Source organism: Miscanthus floridulus, chromosome 13, assembly GCF_019320115.1.
Source record: "Miscanthus floridulus cultivar M001 chromosome 13, ASM1932011v1, whole genome shotgun sequence".
Classification (NCBI taxonomy): domain Eukaryota; kingdom Viridiplantae; phylum Streptophyta; class Magnoliopsida; order Poales; family Poaceae; genus Miscanthus; species Miscanthus floridulus.
In genome coordinates this window covers 24,011,527-24,032,456 of record NC_089592.1, presented here as the reverse complement: position 1 = coordinate 24,032,456, position 20,930 = coordinate 24,011,527, and the positions used below count along the sequence as shown (strand labels likewise).

Below are 20,930 nucleotides of genomic sequence, written 5' to 3'. Positions count from 1 at the left end.
CAAGGAGGTCTCCAACGCCATAGCCACCACCTCCAAGGAAGTCTCCAACGCCGCTGCCACCACCTTCAAGGAGGTCTCCAACGCCTCCCCCGCCCCCGCCTACCAAGAAGCCAAGTACCAAGAAGCCAGCCCCGCAAATGAAGAACCAGTCCCCGCCGGCAAAGAAAGCCATCGTGAAACCAAGGGCTATTCCCAAAATAATATCTGAACAGAAGGAAGAAGTAACTGATGCATATAAAAAAGATATGTCCAGATTCTATGACAAACTTAAAAAGAATCAAGAAGCAAGGAGAAACCCGGAGAAACCATACTTCTTCGTAGCTCTAGATATTCTAAGAAAAAAGGTTGCTTCTTACCAGCAACAACAGCGAGAATCTCGTAAGCCGTCCAAATCAACGTTAACGGACTATGACCGCATTCTCACCAAGTCAATTGAGGCAGCACAGAAAAAGAAGCGGGCAGGGAAAGGAGTTGCCCAACTCAGACAACAAGCGCACCAATCAGTCCCCCCGCTAGTTGTTGGTAATGAATATGGTTCAAATTTAGGATTAATGCATCAGGCAAACATACCTCCGGATGTCGATTTGGATCACCTTGGTGAATTTATTGATGAGACTGGTCTCGACCTTTACCAGATGTTTGGTGATGGAAACATTGAGAGTGCGGCGGAGGTTGATATTTGGAAGAAAAAATTTGTACTAGGCCAGAGTCTATACAACCCTCAAGCCTTATCTGATCTGGGGACGCAAATGTACCTGCTAAACAAGTGGTACATGCAGGCGTCTACCGGTGGAGACTTCTGCGTTGGTGTTAGAATTAGAGATGAACATTGGTTCCGTGGCGATGATGTTATGTATGTTGACTTTGCAGAATTTCATCAACTATGCCACCTGACCTCTCTGGACAAAGTTATCATTAGCTGCTATTGCCTGTAAGTAATAATTCTTTCAATCTATTATTAAACTCATCATATGTGTGTATATGCATATAAATTATCCTAACAAGTACTATATATATGCAGATTTACAATGACAGAGCTCAGAAAGGAAGGCTGCAATGAAATTGGTTTTGTTGATCCCCATATAGTATTCAAAGACCCAGTTACTCCGAAGACTAATTGGAAGTCTGAGTCAGAGAGTAACATCATGAACTTCTTAGTGAACCAACGCCACAAGAAGGATATACTCTTTCCCTACAACTTCAAGTGAGTGTTAATAATGTCGATCATCCTTAATGGCTCATATGTTGATTCTAGTTAATTAATGAGTGTTATGCGTTATATCCTATAAACACATGTAGCAATCACTGGATATTGATGGACATCGATCTGGTGAAAAGTCACTTGATAATCTATGACTCGATGAGAAAACCACAACAAGACTACCAAGATATGATAGATATTATCTAGAGGTAATTTCGGTATCTCTAGCAACTATATATACACACAAACATGATGATTAACTATATCTGATGACGTGGCAATTTTTTTATTGGGCAGTGTTTGGAAAACCTTTATTAAGAAGCAACACATGGAAAAATGCAAAGCGCCACTGAATGTAATCCCTTTGAAAGTAAGTCCCCCTAAATCGCATCATCTTTATTAATTAAACATATAGCTTTCACCAGATCACCAGATTGGATGACAAATCTTTTTCGCGTAAAGTGGTGTCTGAGGCAGGAACAGGAGAACAACTACTGTGGTTACTATGTTTACAAGTTTATCAAGGTGGTCTTCCAAAGAACTCCTACAGAGAGACTCAAAGTACGTTAAAAATAAACTATATATTCTTTTAATTATTATTATTGATTATGTTACTATGTCTTTATATATATATATATATATATATATATATATATATATATATATATATATATATCTTTTTTGTACATATATTAATTTATTTTCCTTTAATTCAAACCTGTAGGCTCGATGGTTGGAGGAAAAGGTCATATGGCAAGACCAAATCAAAGCAATTCAAGAGTCTATAGCCGGATTTTTTAATGAGCAGGTCATCGATTCCAAGGGCGAGTTCTACTTCGACCCAGCACTGCTATTGAAGCCAAGCTAGAGGATGAGAGGAAACTTGTTATATCACAACAACTGTAATGCAATCTTTTGTAATATATGCATATGAAATAATATAATGTAAAATACACATATGCATGCATGCATGTAAATATATATATATATATATATATATATATATATATATATATATATGATGCATGCATGCATATATATATATATATATTTCTATGCTTGAATTGTGTAATTTAATACGTTCATTGTGCTTGAACCAAAACATACTATACGCACGTATAAATGTATAATTAGCAGTGTACAATATGACTTCGAAAACCTATTTTGAAAAGAAAACAAAAAATGAAAAGAAAAGAAAAAAGAAAAAAAAACCTTTAGTCCTGGTTCGTATTACCAACCGGGACTAAAGGGTGCCAGCCATCGTGGCATGTCAGGAGGCACCTTTAGTCCCGGTTGGTGTTACCCACCGGGACTAAAGGTCCCCCTTTAGTCCCGGTTCATGACCCGGGACTAAAGGACCACCCTTTAGTCCCGGATGCTCGCTCCCGGGTGGGGAACCGGGACTAGAGGGGGTTCCCCACCGGGAGTAAAACTCTGTTGTCTACCGGTGCTTCCTAGGTTACATTGTTTGTTTCTTGGGGCATGCATGGAGGTGTAGTGGCAACCGATGCTTCTAAGGTTTGCCAGTGTTGTGTTTCTTGGGTGGTAGTTTTGTTGTGCCTCCTCAGCAAGAATTTGTATATGTTTTAATTTTTTGCTAGGTTGTTTGGTTTTGTATTGTTCTTGGGTTTTTCTCTTTGAATATTTGCGTGACATGCTCTTGCCCTTGGTTTTTCGGAAAAAGAAAAAAGAAAGAAAGATGGAACAAGACAGACAACAAGTCGAGGAATGGAAGTCGAACTGCTTGGGTAAATGAATTTCTTGTTGCTGGAGCCTGGCAGGAACCCGTTCCTACAGCAGGCCACTACCCGTCGGCCCGCGCGTGTGTCGGCCCGTCTACAAGGCTCATTCTCAGCAAATCCTATGCTTTTGTTTCGCTCGCGCGTCCGAGCTGGGCTCTGGGCCCGCCAGTCCTGGCGGCCAGCCCAGACCAGCCTTTGGCGTGCATGGCCATTTTGCTTCTCGTCTCTCAATTTAAGCAGACCTTGACACTGCAGAGCTTGCTTCTCGTCTCTGTTTTTCGCAGTCCGAGCTGTCATTTCCTTGTCATTTGTCAAATCCGATGGCTGCATTTGTTGTTGTGAACCGGAAATGGAGGGTCTCGTTGCAGCAGATGCAGCAGCGGTCTCCCAGGACGAGGTGGCCGGAGCAGTCGCTGAACCTGGGCGCGGCGGCGGACTCGGAGGGCTGGGACTTGCTGCCACCTCTCTAGCCATTGCTCCATTACGCTCTTCGGGATGCTGATTGCTGGCGTCATCCTGGTCACTGTCCGTGTGTTCCGCGCTTAATACGCACGGAGTTGTAAATTGTAATAGGTCGCAGCGTCCGTCGTGAGAAGTTTGCAGGTGCTCTGAAGTTGACAGAGAGGTTGAGTGATGTTTCTGTATAGCTGGCTCATTTGGCGTGTGGGGACGAGACAGAGATGGTGTCCTGTTTAGCAATCTTGGCCATTCTTCACCCTTTGACTTCTATAAAAAGAGTAGTACAAAATGTTCCTTTGATTGCTCCTGGTCTTTCTATTAGATGTTTATTTGGGTTGTTTGTTCTGCAGGAAATGTGAGTTTGTGATGTAAAATGGTCTGTTAATTTGAAGATGAGATTTTCTCTATTAACTATGACTTATTAGCTGATTGAAATACAGCCATGCATACTGTAGTTAGGATCAATGAAGTAAATTTCTCGAAATCATGAATTGTCTGATGTTCATACATGCACAAGATTGCCCTTTTCAGATTTTTCAGAATTTTTAAGTCAATATATCCTTTTCTTAAATTTTTCTGGATGGAACTCCCATTTATATTTTTGTTTCTGTAGCATATTTTTTTATCGAATATGCTTATATTTGTTTTGCATTTTTTTATAATTTTGGCATTCACCGAGAGTAATAATTGCTTGAGGCACGGAGTCATCAGACGTAAAATTCCTGCTGATCTCACATGTCCTTCCAAATGCACGACTAACGCAGATTCCAAAGTCCAGACGTGTGAAATTTCTCCCAGGTTCCATGCATGGATCGGGTGGTGGGCAGGGTTTGAACAAATCCACGTGTGGGCTAGAAACCACGTGTATACGATACACGATTATCCAAACGAGCCCATGTGATGTGTAGGTGTCAACAACTCTAGTGGTAGGATAGTCCTGTGGACGTTACCCATCAGAGTTTAAACCATAGTGTTGGCATAATTTTGTGGAATTTTTCCAGAAAATTTAGGGTACACGCACTGTCGGTGTTTTCGGACCACCGACGAGTAAATTTGTATTTACGCGTCTGGCTCGGATGGTGTGCTCGGAGGACACAAGGGTTTATACTGGTTCGGCCAGAACGTCCCTACGTCCAGTTCGTTGTTGCTCGTGTTACTGGCACTTGGGTTGTAGTAGGGGTTACAAACAGGCGAGAGAGGGAGAGGATCCCAAGTCTCTGGTGCAAGGAGTGAACGGGTGCTGAGAACTCACTTACCGCTTAGTCGTGTGCTCATGTCGTGCTCTTGTGTTTTTTTTTGCCCCCCAACGTAGGGCGTCCTGCTTTCCTTTTTATAGGCGAAAGGAAAGCGTGGGTTATAGAGGAGAAAAAGTAGAAGAACGAGAGAGAGAAGAAGGCTTCCTGGGTTACCGGGTCCATCTTCTTCTTATGCGGGTCCCGTTGATCCTGTGGATGTCAACAGAAATGGCTCCATGTCGTGGCCCTGTTCGTCACTAGCGCCATGCGCAGGCGTCATCTGCCGGTCATAGCGTTCCACTCCGTCCTGGCGGACGTCGTGGTGAACTGACGTGCCTGTCAGCGTTCGTACGAGGGTTAGGCAGAACAACACTAGCACGTCCGGTACTATTCTTGATGTGAATCCCCAGGTATGGCCCGTCATGGCTACGGGTTACATCGAGGCATGACCGCCTCTTCCCTGGCGTTAGAGTTTTGACCCAGGCCCATACGCTTAGGTCTAGAGTGGTTGGCGGTGGTATGGGTCCCCGTCGGGCGAGACGGAACCCGCGTCCTCGAGGTCGGGTGAGATAGAGCCCACGACCTTGGGCGAGACAGAGCCCGCTCCCAAGGGCTCGGGCGAGACGGAGTCCACGGCCTCGAGGTCATGCAAGACGGAGCCTGAGGTCGGGCGAGACGGAAACCGCGTCCTTGGGGTCAGGCAAGGCGGAGCCCGCACGTAGCCTTAGGGTCGAGCGAGACCTTTTAATACGTCTTGAGCTATCCGGGGAAAACAGCATGGGCGCTAACTTCCTTGCTTTGGATAACCCCCGAGCCGGCGGAGGATTAGAGTACTCCTTCGGATGCTTTTCTGAATAGGAGGACTCTGAGGGCCTTGGCCTTCTTTTTGTAGCCTGCGGCGTGTCTTGGTAGGATGGCGATTCCCTTTTTGTCGCGATCGGTCTTCTAGGGGGCATGTAACCATAGGATTCAGGAAGTGGGAAAGATTATTCTTGATTCTGGTCCCTAGGATCCGATCGGTCCGCCGTCGTACTGTGACTGCGCGTTCGGTCACCTTGCGAGTCCAACTTCCCTCAAGCCCCCGCGCGTAGCAGGGGACCAGTCGAGGGTCGGCTCGTCTTTGTGATCGTCATCCATCAAGCATTTTTTCGATAAAACGGAGGGGCTCAGTCATGCCATGTTTTTTCTCGATAGACGAAACATGGTGCTCGGTGTGCTATTAATGGGCTAGTCTGAGTGGGGCCTCGGCTTCCCATTCGTGGGGGTCCAACATGGGTCAGCTGGTGACCAACTCCAGACTCTTGGCGCCCAATCCATATAGTTTATGGGTCTGTTCGGCCAATCCCAAGGGCTCATTGCCTTTCTTCGAGGAAAAACCATGAACTAGGAACCGACCAAGACTCAAACATGGGTCGGGATGCTCACGGCGCTCGTGTGCCCGGGTACTGGCCGCTAGTGGGCCCATACCTTTCCACCCCTTGCTCTAAGGGTGTCTCGAAGTGGCTGTGAACCCGTTGGCGGGCCAGCCTTCGAACTCCTGATCCTAAATGGGCAGTAGGAGTGTTTTTAGCTCCGTATCCCTCCTTACCAGTGACGGTTCTCATGCTTGTCTGCACCGACACTAAGCTGGATGACATCAAGAAGGAGGTGGACCCTCTGGCATAGGACTGACCTACCGAGATAGAGGATGAGATCATCCCCCCAAGAAATTAGTTAGGTAGATAAGCCAGACGACGAACTTGTAATAAGTGGACAAGTTCTTAAATTTCGTTATGGCCAAATAGATTTTTAGCTCTTCTCCCCTTTTTGTATAAAAAGGTTAATGCATTCCGACCCTTTCCGTAGTTAAGGTTGTAAAGCTTGGGGTGCCGATGAAAAAACTCTGATCATGTTGGTGAGCAAAAACACCATAGCCGCTGGGGCGTAGGTTTCTTGCAGTCCGACCAGTTTTACTCAGCGCTCGTTTCCATAACCCTTGCTTCTAGATCTTAACATGAGAAAGGGTCGGGCACAAAGAATATTTGCCAGGTAGATATACTCTTATCAGCCCTCGAGTGAGGCCTGACCCCTTGCCATTGCTAGGGTCGGGTGTCACTAAAGATCGAGGAGTCAACAACGAAACCGATAAGAGAAAGTGTGCATAAATTAAGGGTAAAAGCGATATAGCTGTTCAATGTTCCGGGCATTGACGAAGACTTCACCGTCGATGGTCCTGAGCCCCTTGCCATTGCTAGGGTCAGATGTCACTAAAGATATAGGAGTCGATAGCGAAACTGATAAGAGAAAGCATGCGTAAATTAAGGGTAAAAGCGACGTAGTTGTTCGATGTTCCAGGCGTTGATGAAGACTTCACCGTCGATGGTCTTAAGCTTATAGGTGCTTGGTTGGAGCACCTCTATGACGATGTATGGTCCTTCCCATGGTGAAGAGAGCTTGTGGCGATTCTTGTTGCTCTAGACGGGGCGAAGCACTAGGTCCCCGAAGTTGAAGGCCTGACCCCGCACTCGATGGCTGTGGTACAGGGGCAACGCTTGCTAGTACTTGGCCGAGCAAAGGAGGGCAACGTTGTATGCTTCATCTAGCTGGTCCATGGCATCCTCGAGGGACGTCTTGGCTCCCTTTTCGTCATATGTCCTGACCCTCGGCGCTCCATAATCGAGGTCAGTCGGGAGGATAGCCTCGGAACCGTAGACCATGAAGAATGGTGTGTAGCCGGTGGCCTGACTGGGGGTCATCCTCAGGCTCCAGAGCACCACGGGAAGCTCCGTGACCCATTATCTGCCAAACTTGTTCAACCAGTTGAAGATCCTAGGCTTGAGGCCTTGTAGGACCATGCCGTTTGCGCACTGGGAGTAACAAAGGTGGTTATTGTATAAGTGCTGCTGGGAGTAACATTTCTACCAATTAGATAGTTAGAGATGTACGTATCCAAATAAGTGAACGAGAGTATACTGCAAACTTAGTGATATTACCGGGATTGAGTATAGATGTGATCTTGGGTATGAATTGGATGAAGAACCATGGTGTTCTTATTGATACCTCGACTAGAACCGTTATGTTGAGGGATCCCAGGAATAATGATGCTTTTCTAGTACCCCTTCCTAGGGAGTTTGATCTCTATAATGTGGCCAATGTTATCCAGCCTGTGGCCCTTGCTGATATTCTGGTAGTATGTGAATTTTTGGATGTCTTTCCTAATGAATTGTCGGGGTTACCACCGGACCGAGAGATAGAGTTCAAGATAGAATTGCTACCGGGTGCCGCACCCATTTCCTGAAGACCGTATCAAATGCCACCAAATGAGTTAGCAGAATTGAAGATTCAATTGCATGAACTTTTATAAAAGGGTCTCATTCGCCCCAGTTCGTCACCATGGGGTTGTCCGGCTATATTTGTGAAAAAGAAGGACAAATCTTAATGGATGTGTGTGGACTACAGACCACTCAATGATGTTACTATCAAGAACAAATATCCTTTGCCTCGCATTGATATCTTGTTCGATCAATTGGCAAAAGCAAAAGTGTTCTCTAAGATTGATTTGAGGTCAGGTTATCACCAAATCAAGATTAGGCCGGAAGACGTACCTAAAATGGCTTTTTTCCACTAGGTATGGCCTTTATGAGTATTTAGTCATGTCCTTTGAATTGACCAATGCTCTTGCCTATTTCATGTATTTGATGAACTCGGTGTTCATGCCCGAACTTGACAAGTTCGTGGTTGTGTTCATCGATGATATCTTGATTTATTCTGAGACGGCAGAAGAGCATGAGGAGCACTTGAGAGTGGTATTGTCAAGACTAAGAGAGCATAAGTTGTATGCAAAGTTTAGTAAATGTGAGTTTTGGTTGAAGAAGATACCTTTCCTAGGTCACGTATTATCCGAGGATGGAATTTCTATTGACCCATCCAAAGTGCAAGAAGTGATGGATTAGAAAGCTCCTACCTTAGTGCATGAGGTTTGAAGTTTTCTTGGTTTAGCTGGATACTATCATCGGTTTATCCTAGATTTCTCCAAGATATCCAAGCCTATGACGATGTTACTTCAGAAGGATGAGAAGTTTGTATGGACACCAGAGTGTGAAGCAGCTTTTCACACTTTGCGGACTTTGCTAACTACTGCTCATGTTTTAGCAGTACCGGTTTAGGGTGTGTTTTAATGCAGGAAGGCCAAGTCATTGCTTATGCCTCGCGCCAATTGAAAAAGCATGAAGTCAACTATCCAACGCATGATTTAGAGCTTGCAACAGTTGTCCATGCTCTAAAAATTTGGAGACATTACCTGCTTGGTAATGTTTGCCATGTCTACACTGATCACAAGAGCATTAAGTACATTTTCACTCAACCTGAGTTGAACATGAGGCAGCACAGATGGTTAGAATTGATCAAGGATTACAACCTAGAAGTGCATTATCATCAAAGGAAGGCCAATGTGGTTGCTGATGCCTTAAGTCAAAAGTATCATAGTAATTATTTGTTGGAAGATGGTTTTAACTTATTACATCCGGCAGTCCTACACAATATCACTGTTAGTTGTTCTCTAGAGTCAAAGATCATTGAGCTCCAAAAGACTGATGTTGGTATATTCCATATCAAAAGAAAGATGAAATAAGAAGAAAGTAAGCATTTCCGATTGGATGAGAATGGTGTTCTATGGTTTAAAGATCGACTTGTAGTGACGAAAGACAGGGAGTTGAGAAACCAAATCGTTGAGGAAGCTCATTCTTCCAAGCTATCCATTCACCCGGGTAGCAGCAAGATGTACCAAGACTTGAAGACTAGATTTTGGTGGACAAAAATGAAGAAAGAAATTGTGGCATATGTTGCTAGATGTGATAACTATTGCCGAGTTAAGGCCATTCATATGAAACTAGCAGGGTTACTTCAACCACTATCTATTCCCAGTTGGAAATGGGAGGACATTAGTATGGATTTCATTGTAGGACTTCCAAACACCCAAAAGGGTCATGATTCTAGATGGGTAATTGTTGACCACCTCACCAAGTCTGCACATTTTATTCCTATCAATGTCAAGTATCGACCTCATCAATATGCAAAGTTATATATTGAATAAATTGTGAGATTGCATGGTGTACCTAAGAGTATTGTATCAGATCGAGGACCCCAATTTGTTAATCATTTTTTGGAACACCTACACAAGTACTTAGATACTACATTGATTCGTAGCTCTGCTTATCACCCCCAGACAATAGGTCGAACTGAACGTGTGAATCAAATCTTGGAAGATATGTTGAGAGCATGTGTGATTTCTTCCAATGGTTCATGGGAGGATTGGTTACCTTTGGTTGAATTCTCCTACAATAATAGCTATCAAGAGAGTATTAAGATGGCTCCGTTTGAAGCTTTATATGGTCGTAAGTGTAGGACACCTCTGAATTGGATTGAGCCTAGTCAAATCATTCAACAACATATAGAAGCTGCTCAATCAAGACAAAAGAGTTATGCAGATAAGAGGAGAAGTCCTATTGTGTTCCAAATTGGAGATTATATATATCTGAAGGTATCCCCAATGAGGAAAGTACAAAGGTTTGGAGTGAAACGAAAACTTGCTCCTAGGTATATCGGTCCATATCAGATCATTGCACAAAAAGGACATGTAGCCTACAAACTCTAGTTACCTCCGGAAATGAAAGCTATATTCAATGTTTTCCATGTCTCCTAACTCAAGAAATGCCTTCGTGTGCCCAAAGAAGTTGTTGAGCCCGCTAGTGTCAGGATTCAGTCGGATTTGACCTATGAAGAAAGACCTATTCGAGTACTTGAAGAAATGGAAAGAGTGACCCATAGCAAAGCCATTAAGTTCTACAAGGTTGTTTGGAATAATCATAGTGAGCAAGACGCTACATGAGAACGTGAGGACTATCTTTGTGAGGTTTATCTGGGTTTCTACGAGGAATGGTAGGTCGTACTAATCTCGGGACGAGATTTCTTTTAGGGGGCAAGGGCTGTAACACCCTAAAACGTGAAGCATATTGATGTCCAAAAATGAGTGGACGACATTCATTCCGTGCAACAAGTAATAGTAGTACTAAGCTAGTGGCAGCTAAACCATACATGGCAACTGAAGCAAAGATGGAGATTCAAGCAACTCCACAGGACGAGGACGTGCATCACAGCAAGTACCACTCCACCCTGTGGGGTGACTTCTTCCTTCATCGTGTCCCATGCCCTCCATTACAAGTATGTAGTTTGTTTGTTTTTGTTTTTTTAGGGAAACAGGAGGGGTTGCTCCCTATTGAGCTTTATTAAAATTTTAAACTTTTGTACAGAGTTTGGTAGGCACAGATCAAGACACAAAGAAAGTTACAAAAAAAATCAATAAAATTACACAAAGTTGTCTAGCCATAATTGTAACTGAAGACTTAAATCCCTCTTAGCTCTGAGCTTAACCCAAGCTAGTTCCTGTTTGAAGACCAATTTGCAAGTTTGCAGAGAGTGATTTTGATTCCCGAAGATTGCATCATTATGAGCAGACCAGATACCCCAGAACATTGCCACAATTATTTCCATGAAAAAAGGTCTATGGATGTGATTCCTAAATAGAGGGATTGTATCCAGCAAATTGCCTTGGATCAGATGTGCTAAACCCAGCATATTCTAGCATGACATGGCAAAAGAACATTCCAGGAAAAGATGATGCAAAGATTTTTCAGTATTCAGGTGACAGAGCACACAAGTGTAACTTGGCAATTCCATATTTCTCCTATTCAGAAGCTCCCTGGTGCTTAGACGGTCCTTGATTGCTAACCAAAAGAACACTTTCCTCTTTGGCAGACAACTTGAATTCCAGAGCCACCTATATACAGGTGAGACTGTGATAGAACCCAGCAAATGTGAATAAGCTTTACTTGATGCAAACATAGAAGATCCCCAGATATAACTCCAAGTGTCTTTATTATGATTAAGATGAATATCTTCCAACTCAGAGATCATTAGTTGGTACTGATCATGTGCTTCAACTGAAAGATGAAGATGAAAAAAAGACAGATTTATCTTCATTGTCTATGAAATGCTGAACTAAAACATTATCCACCCTAACAAATGAGAACAATTCTGGCCATTAACTTTTAAAGGAGGGTCATGCCAAGCATCTGACCAAAAAAGATAGGTTGATCCATCCCTAATTGTGACTGAGGCCATAACCTTGAATTTGTCAAGCAACTTAAGAACATCCTTCCACCAAAAAGAACCCTTCCTATTATTCATTGGGATATTGACACTGTTATAATGAGAATTTCAAACTAGTTGAACCCAAGGAATATCACATTTATTAAAGAACTTATGGAGGTGCTTAAGAAGCAAACTTTCATTCTGAATGTAAAGATCATGTACTCCTAGACCACCATTTTCTTTTGAATTACAGACAAGCTTCCATGCAGCTTTTGGTGGCTTTTTAGAGTTTAAATCAGATCCCCTCCACAAACAATGTTTTCTATATTTATCAATCTGTTTAATCACAGTCTTGGGCAAAAGATATGTACACATTGTGAAAATTGACAAAGCACTGATCACTGCATTAGTCATTTGCAATCTACTAGCATGACTCAAGAAATAAGAAATGTTCACTAGTCTTCTTTCACACATGGAGACCAAAGGCCAGAAGTCAGCCATTGTTGGTTTTGTGATACTTAAAGGCAAACCAAGATAAGTAAATGGTAAGGAGCCAATGGAGCAACAAAAAATATTAGCCAATATATTAAGTTTCTGCTCATTAACATTAAAAGGCACCATCATGGACTTAGCATAATTGACTTTCGAACCAGTGGATTCTGCAAAGGAGTTGAGAATGGCCTTTAAGAAAAAAAAAAGTTGTCTTGCATCCCCTTGCATGAAGATTAGAGTGTCATCAGCATATTGAAGAATAGGGAAGTCTTGATCATGAGGTAGGTCCACTGGTAAAGATAGAATCCCTTGTTGCTTAGCTGCATTTAGAATGGTCTCAAGGAAATCAGCTGCCAGAACAAAGAGTAGAGGTGATAAAGGGTTACCTTGCCTAACTCCAAGCTTAGAATGGAACACTTTACCAGGAACTCCATTTAGAAGAGCAGCAGAAGTACCAGATCTAAAAATCATTTTCATCCAAGTGATCCATCTATCAGGAAGCCCTTTATGCTGCATGATTTGAATCATAAGACAAGTATGTAGTTTGTTGAACACAACTCCATCCTCTCACTCATTCTCTATTATTACTAGATTTTTTAGATAGTCCCAACTTAACATTAATGTTGTATAATCAGAGTGTGCTCAGTTACTATTTCTCTCTCCAATATCTTAGCTCACATTTGTGACTAAATAGCTATGTAATCATGAGATGAAGAATATGCCCATCGACAACCCCATAGAACAAAGGATTAATAGTGTTCAACAACATTGGAACGAAGGCCAGGGCGTGGCTGAGTGGAGGAAAATCTGATAATTGACTTGGCCGCCCTCCTCCATAAGGTGGCTTATTAATTAGTATGCACTATACTGGAACCAGGATATGGACCTATCCCATTTTATATAACTGGCTTTATTTTAACATAACTATATGCTATGCACCCGTCTTCCTTATATGACTATATCCTTCTATAAGGCCAGCAACACTAGAGCTTGCTCTATCTCTCTTCGTCATCTTCGAGCCAATTTCCAACAGTTCCCAACAAAACATTCCGACAATATAATGTAATTCCAATATACATGTTGTTTTTATGTCACTATAGGATCAATCAATAGTGACAGACGCTCGTACCATTGCTTGTGGGAGAAACAACTAGTGGAGAATTCAATTGTGGTGCACACAACTAGCACCTCTTTCTCTTTTACGTTAAGCAATTTACATATTTTCCCAGATGATTTCACACTGCTATGAACACGTTCATATTGGTTTCTCTAGCTCACAACTGGCAACATTTATATGCAAATTCCCATGAAAAGTGTTGCTATGAAATTCGTGTTTGTCTTAAGTGATATTTATATCCCTAAATAAGTTTATTATGAAAATATATTGAATGATCTAATGAAAGGGGGCAGTTTTAAATCCCATTATGTTAGCTGGCCACGGCACGCAAATGCTGGCTACATTCAAATCCAATCTGCAGAGGACAAGGTCAGAAGCTCTTAGTAATTTTTATCATGTAAAATCAGTGGTTGGTGGAGCGTGTCAACGACACTGGCTGCATGTTAATTAACTTGCTAGTAGACGCCATCATGCCATATTAATCCTAGCAAACAATGGAACCTATTGGCCGGACATTAATCTAGTACTCACAAAATTAAAACTCTTAACAATACTAGCTAGCCGGCGGCGGCATGGGAGATCATAAACAACATTACATAGCGCACATAGGTAATAGGTTACTGATGATGATGTGTAGTGTCGTGCAACCGCTTCGTGAGTCTATATAATGCCAGTGATCTAGGCAATCTTCTCCAAGCAACTACCCACGGAGCCAGCAGCTCTCTAGAGCCTCTCCTGCTTCGCATTGATCTAACCGCCCCAGCAGCCACCCAGAGATGGCCACCAGCGGCCCCGTCCCTCTGGTCTCACAGGTGCAGCAGCGCAAGCCACAGACATAAACCCGGGCCCATGGGGTGACCTCTTCCTCCACCACATCCCATGCACTCCATCACAGGTACATGCTCCATACGCTACAAAACTAGTTAAACATGTCATTTGTCTCTCATCACATCGCTGCAGGAAAAGGTGCCAAGACCGCCAACACTTTGTTTTATTTTGCATGACTGCTAAAATTCTAGGCTATATATGTAACTGGTCGATGTGTAGGGATCGATTATTATCAAGGGTGTGATTGATTGATTGAATATATCCCAACAAACCAAACCCACCAATAGGATACAAGTTCATGGTGATTTGTTGCCTATACTGCCTTTCTGAGCTAGTTCCGCCCATGCAAGAAAATTCTTCCTCAGCCTGGTTCACAGGATACGTATATAGAGAGAGAGATTTTGGACGTTTGCCTCAGACCAGAATCACTGGACACTATCTTCACCAGTTAATGTTATATTGGTGCTGATGAGCATATACAAAATGGTTCAATGTTTTTCTAAAAACATATTAAGGAACAACATGATAAATAAACATCTCTCTATATATAAGAGGATATAGTTGCACATGATAATAGGCACCTTGATTTTTTTTAGATAATGGAACCATATGTTCCGGCTTCAGCTTCTCACAAAAGAGAAGCATCAGACCAAGGTTATTACACACTCACTCCAAACGAAACTCACCCAGGTGCCAACTAGTTCCCATGGCGACTACTAAAGTTCCAACCATTTGAAGCAAAAATAAACATGGCTTTTGACTCTAAATTTCTGCACACATCTTGGATAAGCACCCTGTGTTCATCCAGCCGTTGCAATAGAGCCCAAAATCTGAGCCAGTATTGTCACCCTAAAGAGTACTTGCAAAAATGTTTTTGGTTGACATTTATTAAACACCAAATCATTCCTTGTGAGCCAAATAACCCAACAAAGGGCCGCTGCAGCTGTCAATAATAAGAGATTGTGTTTTTGTTGACCCAATTTAGACCAACCTCCAAACATATGGGCTATGTTCCTCGGTGGTCTCAAACCAAAAACCCAGTGAACCATACGCCATAGAGCCTTAGCGACAATACAATCGAAGAATAAATGTTTTATGGTTTCCATGCTACTGCAAAAGCTGCAAACCTTACTACCATTCCAATTTCTTTTGACCAGATTATCCTTGATGATGATCAATTTTTATCTCATGTAACATGTTCTCATGTGAGCAACCAAACACCGTCTCACATCGATCTGTGAGGCTAAGCAGGTTGCAACGAAACAAAGAGAAAATGCATACACCCAGCCTGGTTGAGCTGCTGACCTCCATCAACATGTAGGTGTCTCTTCAAGTAGAATCTGGCTCATTGTGTTGTGCATATGAAAGGATTCGTTTGCACACTGGCATTTACACTACAGAGAGAATAACTATAACATTAGAAATATCTTTCTTGCAGTATTTGATGATGAAGGATAAGGTCAAAATAATGAAGGAGGAGGTGAAGAAAATGCTACTGGATGCTAATTCTTTTGATTGGTCTGATAAGTTAGACTGTATTGATACACTAGAACGGCTTGGATTGGATTATCACTGTACCAAGGAGATTGATAAATTAATGTGCAATGTCTTCGAAGCTAGGGATCAAGATCTTGATCTTCTTACAACCTCAAATCTTTTCGATTTGCTTAGGAAGCATGGATATCATATTTCTTCTGGTAAGATTCCAGACATATTTTATTTTGCTATTTAATTGTCGTATATTACTTAGATGGAACTTCATATGACTTCAGAAGGACTTTTATGGTATACACACCTTCCACCGAAGCAACAAAGAGGTTTTTATTACTTCAAATAGTGTGGCGATACATATGCTCAAGTGTTAAATGTAGTAACTGCTTATAAAGATGACACAAGACAGCCTCCAACTGTTAGTTTCAAAGATGGTTTCTATTTTTTTCTAAAAATAATAAAAATTTAGTTTAATCACCAAAGAATCATCTTAACTAATTTATTTTAGATTAGGTAAATATGTAAGTATCAGTTTATTTTTTAAAATGTTATCTATTAGTTAATGATCTATTTAGACTTTTTTTGAGGCAAAAACTGTGGGGGAGATCTATTTAGATTTATTTTGAACTTACTTATTTTTTTCTACTATTTTATTCTTTGTTCTGAAACTTGAAGAAGATGAACGAATAAGATTCAAATAACTATGAAAAGAGCATAGCATATAGATGACATCTTTAGAAAAAAAAAATTGTACAGCTTTCACATTTCTCTGATTTAAGATACAAAACTACTTACTATTTTTTAGAGGTTAAACAAGAATTTTTTTTATTTTCAAAAAATAGAAAACCGCCTTTGAAACAAGAGAGAGGACCAAATTTGCTCGATTTCGGTAGTTGGAGAGCATCCAGTACCCAGTTTCATCCTTCAAAGATGAAAATCGAACTACCGTTCAAGTTGAAGACTAAACAATGGACTTTATACTATTATTCTGTCACTGCCATCTCTTACAATTGTTTCATAGTCCATACTTCTGGCCATCAATATAATTGATGTCTCATGTGTTTTTAATGTCACAGATGTATTTTTGAAGTTCAGAGATGACAACGGAAATATTGTAACAGATGATGCAAGATGTTTATTGAGAATGTATGAAGCGGCACATCTTAGAGTGAAAGGGGAAGAAGTGCTTGACAATATTCTTATTTTCACCAAGAGTCAGCTTCAGTGTATTGCAGACGATCTCGAACCACAATTGAAAGAAGTGAAATGTGCATTGGAAACACCTCTTTTTAGAAGACTCAAAAGAGTACAAGCGAGGCAATATATCTCAATATACGAGAAAAATACTACACACAATAATATGCTCCTAGAGTTTTCAAAGTTAGACTTCAACATTTTGCTAACCCCTATATTGTGAGGAGCTAAAAGATCTTACACTGTAAGAGCCATCATTAATAGCATAGTGATGTTGTACTAAATTCTCTCATTACTATTATTTCTAGATATCTTCTCGTGCCCTATATATATTTACAGCTGGTGGAAAGAGTTCCAAACACAGGCTAACACGTCACGCACGAGATATGATGGTGGAGATGCATTTCTGGATGACGGGAGTATTCTTTGAGCCCAAATATTCCTATTCACGAAAGATGCTTACACAATTGATTATGATTGTGTCTGTACTCGATGACTTGTATGACAATCATTGCACCACAGAAGAAGGCAATGTCTTCACTGCAGCACTGCAAAGGTTTGCAACACTTCTGTCCATATTCATCATGTTGCTTATAGGGTAATAAATTTATATAGTCCCAATTATTTATTTGTATGGAAAGCTCATGTCTCTAGAAGTTCTGTTTTCAATACATAATGTTAATATAATCATAAGTTTCATAAATGACAGGTGGGATGAAGAAGCAGTAGAGCAATGCCCAACATACTTGAGAACTTTATATATAAATATACTTACCACCGTAAAAGCCATTGAGGAGGGGTTGAATCTTCAAAACAACAAACATGCCAAGTGTCACACCCAATTTTAACGATAAAATTGAATGCATAAAACTCATGTGTGCCCAGGGATCAATCACACACATAAGTTCACAAATAACATAAAGTATCATCACGGTGTTTCTTACATCACGATTAATACCATCACATAGTTTTACACAACACAGCGGAAAATAAAAAGATAGCTCTCTCGTGGAAGCTCCAACATAGGGACGGTCAACTGGTTGACCACAAGCCTAAAAGTCCTCTGGAAACTCCTCATACTCGTTGACATCTGTTACCCATCCGGGATTTTTATCCAAATATACAAAGTAAACAAGCGTAAGTACTTCCCTTACTTAACAAGATAACATGGGGTTATGAAAGCTCAAAAAGGATGACTCTGGTTTACTGCAGTTAGCACTTTTAGTAAGTCAAGATTTTATCATCAACTATTATCAAGTTATGCTTAAGCCCCAATTAAACCCACATGATCAGATATCAGAATCAATTGTATCATATTATCATCATAGAACATCATAAATGAACAACAATAAATAACCAGTTATTCTGTAAGTTTTCTGGGCCACTCGTGACCGTGAGCACGGCTGTTATAACAGTTTGTAACACTCTACAGAGGTTGTGCACATTCACCATGAGTCGTGATTCCCATATGCCTAGGTTAATTACTTCCATATCACTGCCAAGGTGAGCGGGCGGGGTACACTATGAAGCTATTTCATAGATTTCGCTAACAAGTTAGGGCCGCTAGGTTTCCTTGGCAGGTAGATGTAGGACCCCCCTTTCCTATGGCACAAATCCTTTATGGCTATACACATAAGAACAGGGGCAGTCCTATATCCAACGTGGCAAGCCCCTTTTGCGCCATAAAGATAACCTCTAACAAGCTAGAAAAGGTCCTATTACTGAGCTAAAGTCAGAGCCATGTGACCCTCACGGTTGCACTGTCAGTCCCAGCTTTTGCCGATAGATAAGTCCTTATGGAGGGCCGAGAGCATCATGATCAAAAGTCATTTGCTCCTTCGCCCTATAATTCAGTTGTTTAAAAGCAACTTTTACCTTTTCTTTCCATAGAATCATTGTTCAATATGTAGATCATGTACAGTTACGTTGAGCGCTAGCAACTACCCATATGAATATAACCCGTAGGAGACAAGGAAAACAGGATGTTCAACCACTAGGATGTCCTTACGGGTATCAAAATTAGACACATGCAAATGAGTAATTAATAAATGATGAATAGGACATCAAGGTAGATTCCATGCTATACTTGCCTTGGTTAACAAACTCCCACTGGTCCTGCTGGTCGTCAAAGAACTCTTGGTCTCCAATGTTCTCCTCACCGTCTGAACACGACCAACACGGCAACATACAACATTTTAGGAACATTCATACAAAGCAAACAAACCTATAGTTAGAATAGTACACCAGCAGTATAGAAAATAGGATAAAATGTTTATGAAAAGAATCTATGTCTCGCTATGATCACGTCAACGCGAAGTTCACGAAAATCGGAGCTAAAACGCGAAAGTTATGAATTAAACGAGGTTTCCTTTAGCAATTTGTTTAATTAAATCTAACCTCAAAATTTAAATGTTGCAAACATGTTTGATAGTGGTATTAACATGTAGAGAACTTTATTACAAATCTAACGCAATTTGAACGGGTCAAATCGGAGTTAAAACAAAGTTTTTATGAGCAAAACAAATCCAGTGGCATTTCTATAATTAGAATGAACTATTTTAGATTTAAAATAAATGAAAAGGATATTCGGATTTAATCGACTGAGGGACTCTTTAGCAACTTTGCCACGGCAAAGGGGTATCGGCCACCCTGGGCCATTGATCAAGCGATGGACGGCTCAGATTAGAGCTATGGAAGAGAGAGAAGGTTGGCAGCCGGAACAGGGCTCCGGCAGGCGGCGCTACCATTGCCAGCGGCGAGGAGGTCATCGGCGAGTGGGAAACACGGCCTTTGTGCCACGGTTCGACGAACCGAGGGCACTGAGGAAGAGAGGGGGTGAAGGCAATCTCGCCCAGGCCAAGAACACAGTCGGAGGACGTGGCTGACGCAGTGGTCGCCATGGCTGGTGGCATGAAGGTCCATGGCACTCGCGGATTGGGCCCTAGAGGCCATGAAACACAAAATTAAAGGCATGGGGAGAAGGAGGGGAGCAAGGGGGTCTCACCGCGGAGGAAAACAAAGACAGAGGCGGCTTAGGGATGATGGACCGCGTGGAGGGACGGACGGCAGACCTCGGTGCTGCGGTTGCGGCTTCCACGTGCATGGGCGAATTCGAGAGTGGAGCGAGGGAGGCAGTAGGGAGGGCAACGACGGGCTTGGCTCCTTTATAAAGGCCGGGGCATGGGGGAAGACACTCCCACAACGCGAGGTGGGTGCGGCGATGGTTGTGGCTTGACCAGGCATGGGGCGCGGTAGGTGGGTGACGACGCCAACACGTGGGCCTAGGCCATCAGCGGGGAGAGAAGGAGAGAGGGCGCGGCGACAACGGTTGCCTGCCTAGATTGGGCCGGCCCAGGAAGGAAATGGGAGGAGGGGAAAGGAGAACGGCGAGTGGGCTAGCTCGGCCAGAGCGAACTGGGCCAGCGGGGAAATGGGCCAGCAGGCTAGAATGAGGAAGGGAGGGGAAGAAAGAAGAAAACCTTTTTCTTTTTATTTTCTAGGGTTTGAGCAAACCATTTTCAACTTGATTTTGAATCCAATTCAAATTTGGTCAAAACCAGTCATTACAAAAATAAATGTGCAGCAGCATGTATACATCAAGAGGTTACTAACCTTATATTTGATTTTAATTTCACAAAAATTATTATTTTCCTATATTTGAATACACACATAATTACATAAATAAATCAAATTTAGCTATTTTAAAGAGTGAAAATTTTAGGGTGTTACAATTCTACCCCCTTAAGATGAATCTCATCCTCGAGATTTGGATGATTGCTTACTCAAACAGTTGTGGATAAGACTTTTATAAATCTTCTTCTCTTTCCCAAGTAGCCTCATCCTCTGTATACCGATTCCACTGTACCTTGCACATTTTTATAACTCGGCTCCTTGTAACCCTTTCTGCCGTCTGTAAGATCTTTATAGGATACTCTTCATATGTGAGATCTTCCTTAACAGCAAGTTCTTCTAAAGGAATCTACTCTTCTGGTACTCGCAAACACTTCTTTAATTGAGAAACATGAAACACATCGTGCACACCT

At 42.0% G+C, this 20,930-nt stretch overlaps 1 pseudogene; it reads left to right on the top strand.

Annotated features, from left to right (window-relative positions):
* Positions 1 to 10,709: 10,709 nt before the first annotated feature.
* Positions 10,710 to 20,930, top strand: part of LOC136498862 ((E)-beta-caryophyllene synthase-like) — a 30,904-nt pseudogene continuing 20,683 nt past the window's right edge.